The sequence below is a fragment of the Sycon ciliatum genome, chromosome 2 (genome assembly GCF_964019385.1).
Source record: "Sycon ciliatum chromosome 2, ocSycCili1.1, whole genome shotgun sequence".
NCBI classification, from domain to species: Eukaryota; Metazoa; Porifera; class Calcarea; order Leucosolenida; family Sycettidae; genus Sycon; species Sycon ciliatum.
Genome location: NC_088644.1, coordinates 33,406,584 through 33,418,867, shown reverse-complemented (window position 1 = coordinate 33,418,867; position 12,284 = coordinate 33,406,584). Strand labels below are relative to the sequence as shown.

The window sequence follows — 12,284 nt, the reverse complement described above, 5'->3', positions numbered from 1 at the left end:
TTTTCATCTCCCTCTACTTTATGAATACTCTACATTACTGGTTTCGTTTCTACCCTTTCCATTGCGGCCAGCTCCCAGTATTTTTCAATGCATAGCACCAACTTGAAATTTTTGTGATTTGATGTACACATACTTTGAAGTTGAAATTCGAATTACATGATCAGATTTTTGTTCCACATTTTCTATTTATTTTTACTTCAAGCACAATCCTACCGATGAAGGGAAAGAAGCAGCAGAGAGACACCTACTGAGTCTAATGTACAAATAAGTGTGGGAAGGATTACAATGCGTTGTAATTCATAATTGAAATAATTATTTATTAATTGTTCTTTGCCTTGTACTGTGCAGACCAGAATGCTTCGCTATCAACTCCTGACTTTCCATCGGCACGGTGTTCAGCTGCAGCGGCATCTGGTCCGGGGAGTTCAAGTTGCTGGATGGCTGCACTGACACAGGATGGGTTTGCGTTGGCAATGCGATACGGCAGTCATTCCACATCATGAGCTACATGTTTATGTAATTTATATTGTCGCTCGTCCAGCAACGTCAAGGCTCTGTATGTAAACACAGGAGAACACCATATTACTAATCAGGGGATAATACTTTTGGATTATCAATTTCGTGACATTTATGAGTTCCTGTCTAAACCATGCCGTGATATTGATTGCTATCTGCTCACAAAGTACCTTGTATTGTAACAATACTTTGCCTAATCACTGCCCTCCGCCAATTATTAGATTCACACAATATTCACAACGTATGCAACACGATGCTGTCTATTGACACTATTTCAAACTGAAATGCTCACTACTCTTCTCCAATTATTTTCATCTCCCTCTACTTTATGAATACTCTACATTACTGGTTTCGTTTCTACCCTTTCCATTGCGGCCAGCTCCCAGTATTTTTCAATGCATAGCACCAACTTGAAATTTTTGTGATTTGATGTACACATACTTTGAAGTTGAAATTCGAATTACATGATCAGATTTTTGTTCCACATTTTCTATTTATTTTTACTTCAAGCACAATCCTACCGATGAAGGGAAAGAAGCAGCAGAGAGACACCTACTGAGTCTAATGACTGCCACTGTCTGTTCTCAAACAAAAACATTTTTTGTCGAATTGAAAAATCTCACCTGTTAGTGTTGCTCACTAGCCACTAGTGACTAGAGTTGTTCGTCCACGAAATTTGCAATATGCCACTACGGTACCAGCAAGAGTAGGTAAGTTGGCATAGAACAACAGCTATGCAAAGCCATGTTCATCTCCTCTTCACTTTGGAAGGCAGTACAAGCACCCTTCATACCTCGACATTGCCTTGGAGTGGAAGCAAATTCACCATGAGTTTTGCAATTCACTACAATCGATCTCGGGGTGATGATCGTGTCTTCTTCATCACCCCTGCAGCCTGGACAGCCTTTGGGAAGACATGTGTCACTCTCCTGCTCAACAGATTCCTACATCTAGATTTGGTTACCGTCAGGGAACGAAACAGAGCTGCAAAACACCAAAGTAATTGGTTTCTTCCATTCAATTACACTGCTGAGCAAGTGAGCATGCACAGCATGGTGACAGCTAAGCAGTACGCACGTCATCAAGCCCAATTTCCAAATATGGAAGGTGTTATTTATGAAATTTGACACGGTTCCTCTTCTCTGATCGGCTCGAGACATAGCTCATCGGAATCAGTGCCCAATTCTCCTTCGGATAAGCCATACTTATTTTTAGCGTTCAGTTTCCCTTTAACAACGGTTAACTCCTACGTTAACCGAACATTCAAGCCATAACATTCTGGGCCTGCCTCGGCCACGACCTCATGCCATGTGGCACATGTCCTCTGCGTATTCGCCTGCACGTGTCGTTCGACTGCTGTGGAGCCAGTCTTGGCTGTGCCATGGCCTCGCGTACAGGGGCCTTGGCCAGAAATAATAATTCTCAGTTGTGACTAGGGTGAGGTCCTTAGCGTCCACAGTTAGGTGGGCAGTCACTCCTCCTGCCTCCGTGCCGACCGTGTTGTGGAGGCTGCAAGTGCGCACCGTTGCCGTAAGTGTGCACCGTTGCTGCAACTGAACGCTGCCGGGTGGAGCATTTCAAAGATGTAGCATAAATACCGAGGCGCGACCAAACTCTTTCACTTCGCTTTGCATTTGAGTTAGTGGTGAGAGACAGAGTTTTTCTCTTCGCTTGTTGAGTATTCCGTCACGCTGCAGCAGCCTTTGCGAACTCTCCCGAGCGTGATTTGAAGATAGGTTTTGAAACGAGACGTGCTGCTGTTCCCTTCTGCTCCCGTTGGAGGGGAAAGTATTTCTGAGGAGTTAATAACGACCAGGCAATGTCAGCAGGAATACAAGCAGTAGAAGTAATGGCAACGGAAGATCCGCGCACAGTGGAGGAGTCCTTCTTCGAGGAATATTTCACAAAGTTTAGCAAGAACTTTGTAGACGCGGATAAGTTGGCACGAGCGAAGTCTATATGCCACTTCGGCACAACTATTACTATCGCAACTACTGATGATGTGGAGGAAATGGAGGTTCCAGGCTACTGCATTTATGCTACAGAAAGAAGACGTGTCATCAAGGTGGAAACAGGAAGAGCTGGAACTACAAGCGTTCTGAAACTACGCAAGATTTATCCTGGTGTTGGAGAGAGGTACAGAAGGAAATTGTTGTATAAAGAACTGCGGATTACCCAGTATGTACAGAGATGCGAGGAAGAAATTCGACAGAACAAACGAGATCGGTTCATTGCAACCTGCAAGCCTTATTGGTATATGTTCAATAGCTACCATGGTTTTGAACTTGAATATTTTCCAGAAGGCTCACTAGCGCAGATGCCCAGCACTGTGCTGCATGATAATGAGCGACTCGGTTTACTGCGGGATGCTGCTCAAGGTCTTCAATTCCTCAACTCTCTGGGTATTATGCATTCTGACGTAAAGCCTTCAAACTTCTGCGTTAGCATGCGAGCCGACGGCACAAGGATCGCGAAGTTGATCGACCTAGGCTCTGCTAAATTTGCAGGCGAGTTCATCAATAGGTGCCATATGGATGATACTCCTGCATATAGACCGCCTGAACTCTTCCCACGTTTGGACCTAGCCCACACAGGACACGATTGGGTGATGGTAAATCCATCAGCAGACTCCTGGAGGTTTGGACTGTGCATTCTAGAAGTAATGACTCGGCGAAGCTTCCACTCATTATGGAGTGAAGCTGTACCGCATGACGAATTGTACATGGATTTCATATTGGTGAATGGCCTTATGAAGAGCCGTTCATATATTGAGCCTCTCAAATTCATAGGCTTGTCTACTTCTAGCCTGCCCCATTGTGCGAACAAGCTGATTTTTTATTTGATACGACACAAAGCAGCTGAACGTGTGAACATGGACCAAGTGGTCAATGAGATCAATGAACACCTTGGCTTTGCTCAAAATGTGATTGCAAGCTCCATCGCTGAACATTAAAGTGATTTTATGGTAGAATCATGTTCTCAAACTTTTCTCTTCATCGTGGTCTTTCTCTTTTCGTTGTAGTTTCCCACCCGCCCTCCCCTTTATTCTCCTTTCTGGATAGGTCCTGCAGGCTACGTTTTGTTCATTTATCTTATGGGGTTATTCTAACCGGTTTTTCCTCAGGGTTGTGCCTCCGCCGGGGTCCTGAGGTTTTTTCCGCCAGCTTCGGGCTGGTTAATTATCCGGCGGCCCCATTCACCACAGCGGTTCACTTTTTGCATCATGTTGGTCTGGTACATACGTGTACATGTATACATGTATATGTGTGAGGTGGCATGCCCTTCTTCTTGCTCATGTATACACAATGCTAAGCTCTTCTTCCATCTTCCACCGTGAGTGAAAAAGACCACACTACTACTGTGATCTGTATCTTTCTGTGGTGTGTGGGTGTGTCTGTGGTGTACGCAGAGGCCAGCTAGCTGGCAAAAACATTGTGTGTTGTTGCTAATGCTGTCTATGTCTCAGTGTGTGCCAGGATATGTGTAGCGAGAAATGTCGTGACACTTATCAGTTGAAAGTCGTCACTAAATTAGGAAACCAAAACAATCAATGTTATAACCAAAATGTTTAGGGAGTTTTTACATTCACAGTGACGATAAATCTTAACCGTCCACCTCTCCACGCTGCGCTCTTGGAAACACGCGAATGTGCGCAGAATTTTGCTCCAAGTCCAAAAAAAGTCCAAAAAAATCACGTGTTTTAAGCGGGATTCACAGAAGCTTTTTTGCGATGCGACAGACGCGAAACGGGGAAAACCCCAAATCGCAGCCATGTCGCACCCCACGCAACTGCCGCAACTGGGCCATCGCAGGCCATCGCAGAAGTTGAGCTTGGCTCAACTTTTGCGATGCGATGCGATGCTACAAGCGATTTGGTGTACGATTTTGACCTTTTCTACAGCAAAGTTGTACAAAGGTGCAAGAGTGGACCGTATGCGTGTTAAAACAAAATGGCGTCACGATTTATTGAAAGTGGTATAGTTGGTGGAACGAGTGTTCAAACCCATTTGAACTTCATACTGTTCGTCTTCTTTTTGACATGCTCTCTTTCCATCGTCCTTAGCTTTTGTTTGTTGAGAGCTGTTTTGGCTTTCTCCTATACCTCTGGGGGATGCCAAGTGATGGTTTTGAGAGGCTGGTGATGGCTGTGAGCGAGAGTTTGCCGATCGGCGTCGTCCTCGCTATAGCGATGAAAATACTAGTTACTGCGCACCTGGCAGATATCAGAACACGTCGGAGCGTCCAGGAGCAAAGGAATCTTGGGTTTTCACTGGAATCTAGTTCCTCCAGCATCGTGTAGCCCACCGTCGGTGAATGGCGGTCCAGAAAGGTCGAAACTGGTCTTCTGCAGCATCTCGCAGTCCTGCGAGGCACACTGAATACGCCTGTCATGTATTCTACAAATAAAAATCACGAAGTAGTGGACTTTACAGTGATGAGTCTATCCTGTATGCTGCAAAAGACGCAGGAAATGTGACTGGTGTCCGTACACTGGACGCCAATATCATCCCAGTCTTCTCCTGCAGGATCTGTTTGACATTGACATACCGGTATGCAGTGGGTCGACATTGGCCTGGTTTGGCAGCTATCTGCCTGGGTGGATGTAGCAGGTTTGCATTGGCGCGTCGTCCAGTCCGACATTTTCTTGTAACTGTGGAGTACCGGCAGGGTCTGAGAGGTTGCTCGTGCTGTGAACACATCTCTACTGCCTGTCTCGTCCTGGAAGTGCCGTCTCGCCGCTTCCTTGCTCTACAGTCATGCCGTTATTTCGCTTTGTTTCGTGGTGCAGCTCAAAACCTGCCCAAACAACTGTGAGCTCGCAACATGGTATGGACAAATTGCACCACTCATGCTGGTTAACTAAAACCGGGATAGTCGAGTAAGCGAGTTCACTCCCTGGGCCATGGCAAGATCTGTTCAGCGCGGGCTATTCCAACCTCCAAGTGCATAGTCACCGATCGATCCATGCGATGGTGGTTGACCTACAAAGAGCCAAGGTCTACGAGTACTACTATTGGATGCTGTCTACATGCAGTCAACAAAATCAAAGTACCTCAGTATGCCCCAGAACAGGGCATGTGCATCTATAGCATGACACAACAGGGGTTCTGGCGGCACCTGTCAAACAAGCAGTAGCGACTAGTGCCAGCTACCTATTGGAGGCTAGCCGCTACAGTCTGTCACTGGAGATAATTATTATGTTCACTGTTTAGACTGAGCACAATCAATGATGCCCAATCAATCTGCCCAATGTGTGTTCTGTTCCACCTAATTATAACGTCCCATCGCATCAACCCTACTACACGCACATGTCGTCACTCTAGCACGACTTGTGTTATTATTGTTTATTTTGATTCGCACGATAAATAGAGCACAATAAACGTTAACTTGACCGAAGGTTAAAGGCGACTGCAGATAGAGGAACACATCGAGGTACAGGTGCCGGCATCAATACAGTATCAGAGAGGTACGCAGAAAAAACTCTCGTAAGCCCAAGGGGAAGTGGTTGATGAGGGATGAATGCACTCTCCACGCTCGTCTACACTGTTCGTGGAAATGCACACATACATACAATAATATACAACATAGCAATAGCATGCACAGAACCGAACAATTTCATGTTCACACATGCAAGCACAGACCTGAACATTAGTACCAAAAGCCGATACAGACAATATCCCCATACACACAGACACACACAATGTCCCATGTATGCGCCCGTGGCGAGAAAAGCACGCAGATCTAAAAATGCACTGGATGTGAACCCACAGATTTTCTCTAATAGCAATGATAGCGGATCTGATTCTGAATGAAACACACACACAATACAATTATTGAATGCCCATCCGCAGATGATGGCAGGTCCTGAAAGAACAGGCAGTGTTCCAGTGATGGGGAACAGAACTTAGAGTGGCGAGTGAGGTATACACACACACGTGCGTGCGCGGGCACACACCAAAGTATGAAGAAATAGAATCGACATCGTAGTATTCATTGGTTGGGGAATGGAAAGGAAAATAAAACATTGCTGTAGGTTATTGTTGTAAGGACACTGGGAGCACAACAGAAAGGTAAGCAACTTGCTTTGAAGCAAAGAAAGTTATTATTCCACGGATCTCAGAAGGAAGGAACGTTCCAGAATGCTGCACTGGCAACAGGCGGCCTGCATGTGCGCGGCCCCTGCAGTCGGTCCAGCTGCCGGCCTTGCAGTGCTGAAAAGAATGTGCAGTACAGCATGTCACATAGTATCGCAGCCTGGACAAATAGACGCTGGGAAGTCCTAGTTATGTGCTCGCCTACACCACGATGCACCAATCTTCTGAGCTACTTTGGCAACAATTTTGTCCACTTGAGACTCCCATGGGCTGAGCCAGTTGTTGAGGGCTGCATCAAGGTGGACGGCAATGACCGCTGATGGCAAGGCAATCCATGACACACAGTCACTAGGGCATCGTCAACATGGCACTGAGGCTGGATGAATAAAATCAACCTTTAGGCTGCCGCGGGATTGACAACGAGGCCGCTGTCTCGAAGCTAGTCAGTCAGCCTGGTCACCGCCATTGACGAACCAGTCGCCACCGCCAGCAGTGGCGGTAGGTTGTGACAAGTATGGTGCAATATTGTCAGCAAATTCAGTACTCAGGATAAGATGAGTGACAAAGGGAACGTTGTGTTTGATAATATTGAAGTGAACAGGGATGATCACAAACCCTGCGCGTACTCCACCGTGAGTTACAAGAAAATTCCGGACTGGACGACGAGCAAACACCAACCTGCTACATCCAACCAGGTAGATACTATAACGATAGCTGCCAAACCAGGTCAATGCCGACCTACTGCATAATGTCAATGTCAAACAGATCCTGCAGGAGAAGACTGGGGTGTTGGCGTCCAGTCACTGAGTGTACAGACACCAGTCACATTTCCTGCGTCTTTTGCAGCATACAGGATAGACTCATCACTGTAAAGTCCACAACTTCGTGATTTTTATTTGTAGAATACATGACAGGCGTATTCAGTGTGCCTCGCAGGACTGCGAGATGCTGCAGAAGACCAGGTTCGACCTTTCTGGACCGCCATTCACCGACGGTGGGCTACACGATGCTGGAGGAACTAGATTCCAGTGAAAACCCAAGATTCCTTTGCTCCTGGACGCTCCGACGTGTTCTGATATCTGCCAGGTGCGCAGTAACTAGTATTTTCATCGCTATAGCGAGGACGACGCCGATCGGCAAACTCTCGCTCACAGCCATCACCAGCCTCTCAAAACCATCACTTGGCATCCCCCAGAGGTATAGGAGAAAGCCAAAACAGCTCTCAACAAATAAAAGCTAAGGACGATGGAAAGGGAGCATGTCAAAAAGAAGACGAACAGTATGAAGTTCAAATGGGTTTGAACACTCGTTCCACCAACTATACCACTTTCAATAAATCGTGACGCCATTTTGTTTTAACATGAATATCGCGGGTTAACCGGTTGCCTATAAATTTTTACAAGTTGTGTCAAACCGCGCGAATATCATGGTGACGTACCCAAATCAGCAAAACTTTGTCGCATCGCTGACTTCTTCTGTGAATGGTATTTCGCGAGTTCGCATCGCACGCATCCATCGCAGATCGCGTCGCATCGCGTGTCGCATCGCAAAAAAGCTTCTGTGAATCCCGCTTTAGCTAGCCACGTACTGGGCTGCACGGCGGCGGGCGAAGCCCACCGCCGTAGCAGGACTTTTGCCAGCACCCTCGTGACGTTGCAGATATGTGGCTTGATGATTGTAGTTGACGTTGATTTAGTGACTTTGGCAAGTTTGAGTCGTGTCAAGAAGTCAGGTAGGAGTCAGTACTAGGCAGTAGTGGAACGTGAGTGGTAGTCTTTGCCGAGTTTTGAGGGTATCCTGGATTTGGTTTGCAGCGCTGTGGAAATGGCTTGCTGTGGAGGTCCCATACCAGCACTGGATGTTGTATCAAAGGTACGATCTCGTAGCACGCCCTAAACCTTCAAAAATTCAAAAATTGACTTCGGTCTGTGGGAGTCTGTGAGAGAACGCCCACTTGTGCTGTAGTGACAGATTCCAGGGCCACGTTGAGGGGCCCTATCCCACCACCCATGGCTGCTTCTGGACCTTTTTTTTAGGTTTGGGTCCCGCGCACGGACAGAATGGGCAAGAAAATGTGAAAAAACTTGTGAATGCATTTTGTTGGCTCCTGGGTGGCTCACACACCGTGGTAGGCCTCGACCAAATATGCTTGCGCATATTTCAGTATATTTTGTGAGACAGTTCATATATGGCATATTGAGCGACAAAGGGAATATTCGAATGAAGCCAGCATATAATTCAAATATTCTGAAGAAAATGAGGACAAAACATTCATATTATGAACAAAATGCGTTCAGAAATGCCTTTTATGGATAAATTTGCCGGGAATGGTTGAGGCGTTTGCTACATTTCCCCATGGATGAACACTATCGCTACTGTTGCTGGGGACACACCCCATCCATACAATTCCGCATGTGTTTTGATTTGCACCATAAGCATGATAGCCGTGAAGCCATTGACTATTCCAAGGTTGTAATTTTACTGAAATGATCTACACTTCCTGCTTATGTCGAGCATATTTTGGAATATATTGGCATATCTTTTTGCATATCTTGCTAAATCTTTGGCATATTATGGACGTTTTCCCTGATATGCGACGAGCATAATATGCTCTTTTTTTAGCATATTTGGTCGAGGCCTACACCGTCGCACTATGCCGGAATTTTTTCCGGCCTCAAAAGCCTGTCAGTGAGGCGCAAGAACTTGTAAGTCATGTCCAGAGGGCCAGCATAGTGGCAGGAGTGTGTGGTGAAAAATTCACTCAAATTCATGGAGAGACACCAAAGTTACGGTCAATTGAATGACATATGAAATTTTTGGGTAGGCTGCTACCAAGAATCGTGGATGCTGTCTACAAAATATACACCATTCATGCCCTAAGTCAACAGCAACTTTTAAAACATTCTGACCTGTGATTGGTTTACACTGGCAGTTGCCATGACGACGCAGTAGGCGGGCATCGCGCGAGACACCACAAGCCAAGGAAATCTTTCTTGTTCGCAGATCATGCATTCGCTAAATTCCTAGGTTATAATAATTATAGTGTCCATTCGTATTGTCCGTAAGGCGTTTCATGATCATACCCACTTGCAAAGGCGTAGGCAGTATATAAGCCACTCCCGATGATAATAATATTGTATCACTTCGGTGTTACATATACTAAAATTGGAACGATACAGAGAAGATTAGCATGGCCCCTGCGCAAGGATGACACGCAAATTCGTGAAGCGTTCCATATTTTTGCCAGTCCAGGCTACAGTGAAGTGTTTGGCACCATGCGGGCGCCGGGCATGGTACTTGAAAGATGTTTTTTCTTCACTATTATAGGTTTTGTTGAAGTTTGATGAAACAATTTTGAGATTCGTATATCTGCGACAGTACAAAATGAGGAAGTGAATTTTGAGGTGCCTATGACATCAAGTATAGTAGGCCAACAAAGTGGGGAGGCGTAAAACCCGCAAACGGATTTTTTTTAATGAGAAACTGAGAAAAGGGTCTATGAGTATGAATCATTCTGCAAATGTACACCAAATATTATCAACTATCGACTGCCATCCAACCTAGACAACCGTGCATCTCCTACTGGTGCAGCACGGCTTGCACCGGATAGGCGAACTCGGCAAGCGCAAGCTACTACTAGTGTTTGCCTGGAGGTGCCTTCACGGGAAAGCTAGTGCCACGTTGTCTGTACTGTTCGTCAGATCTGCTGGCAGGAGAACCCGCCATCAGAGGTCCAGTGGTCTGCTCAGTCAGCCATCCTCCACTCGCTCTGGCGCTTCTCGGCCGTCCGTCGCAGGATCTGCACACTGGAACCTGCTGCCGGATGACGTTCGGACAATAGCAAGACAGGAAAAGTTTAGCAAAAGTTGCCTACCATAATTTTTGCTGAGACTAGCCCTCCCCCTAGCTCTCCTCGACCACCCTGTCACCCCTGATACCCGCTTGACTCCTGTGTCAGATACTTCTTCTTCCGTAGTTTTCTAATTCCAGTCCTCTCCTTTCTAAATGGGTTTTATCCATTCGCCTTTAGATTATTATTGGGCCTAGTTCCCGTTTATTGTGCGAATTAAAATAAACCAACCAACCAACCAAGGCAACTGCTCAGCGCAAGCACGTAGCAAACAACTAGGGATGACATCACTGCATATGGCTTCGCAGGAATTATTTATCAGTTCTAGGAGCCTCCAAGGAGCTTGACGTCATCTGAGGTGGTTGACTGCAAGGTCAGCATAGAGTCTTGCGGCTGTGCACCAACACGAATGTGAAGCTGTGGCTGACGGGTCACTTACAATGCTGTGGTAGGCGTTGGAGACTTCTGTGATGTCGCACGTAACGTCGGCTATTGCCAATCAACAAAGCTCGGTTGGACTTTGGTTCAGCGGTGGTACACATACGTCAGGTACACACGAATTACGTGCGACTTAACCTCCCTAGTGGTCCTTAGCCTTGACTGTAGGGAGTCATAGCCATAGGGCTGGCAAGAAACACATCACGCTAGCTGTCTTTGAAAGTACGGCTCGGGGCAAGTAGAAAAGAAAATCCTGTCAGCTTTTCCATTCTTTTTGTTGGTATAGTCAAGTATCTAATTCTTACTGGTCTCGTCATCGTCCAGAGCAATTAGCTGTTGCGCTGATTCGAATTGTACTTCAACTGCTTTGTCAAGACTTAGTACCATTCGAGAAAACCATGTCATGACCTGGTGTAGCTGAATTAAGCTCGGCAAAGCCACGCAAAGATGTAGCATAAATACCAAGGCGCGACAAAACTCTTTCACTTCGCTTTGCATTTGAGTTAGTGGTGTGAGAGAGAATTTTTCTCTTGGCTTGTTCAGTATTCCATCACGCTGCAGCAGCTGGCAGCGGAAGATCCGCGCAGTGGAGAAGTCCTTCTTCGAGGAATATTTCACAAAGTTGAGCAAGAACTTTGTAGACCCGGATAAGTTGGCACGAGCGAAGTCTATATGCCACTTCGGCACAACTATTACTATCGCAACTACTGATGATGTGGAGGAAATGGAGGCTCCAGGCTACTGCATTTATGCTACAGAAAGAAGACGTGTCATCAAGGTGGAAACAGGAAGAGCTGGAACTACAAGCGTGCTGAAACTACGCAAGATTTATCCTGGTATTGAAGAGAGGTACAAAAGGAAGTTCTTGCATAAAGAACTGTTAATAACCCAGTATGTACAGAGATGCGAGGAAGAAATTCGACAGAACAAACGAGATCGGTTCATTGCAACCTGCAAGCCTTATTGGTATATGTTCAATAGCTACCATGGTTTTGAACTTGAATATTTTCCAGAAGGCTCACTGGCGCAGATGCCCAGCAGGCGTGACGATTCTGCCTGGTAAATCTGACATCACGAGGTGCAAGGTGTTGCGACCACGAGTTGGCTCATGGACGAGCTGGTCAAACCCATACATGTGGCACATCATCATCATCATCATCATCATCATCATCATCATCATCACAAGCCCATAGCCCTAAGGCCGTCGGGGCGTCACAGAGCAAGCATGAACAAGCGAGCGCGTGCAGCAGCTAGCAAGGACTACACGTCAGGTGCAGTCCATGAAATAATATGATTAACATCCTACTCCCCATGCTAGAGTATAGAGTAGACACACACGTGTGCGGGATGCGACACACCAAAAGACACAAGAGTGAGTTTGGAAG

General features: G+C 46.2%; 1 non-coding gene across 1 annotated transcript; it reads left to right on the top strand.

The window, feature by feature from the left end:
• Positions 1 to 9,747: 9,747 nt before the first annotated feature.
• On the top strand, positions 9,748 to 9,853 carry LOC135811019 (U6 spliceosomal RNA). The gene has a single exon (XR_010552493.1). It is a non-coding gene; the product is annotated as a U6 spliceosomal RNA (small nuclear RNA).
• Positions 9,854 to 12,284: the final 2,431 nt, after the last annotated feature.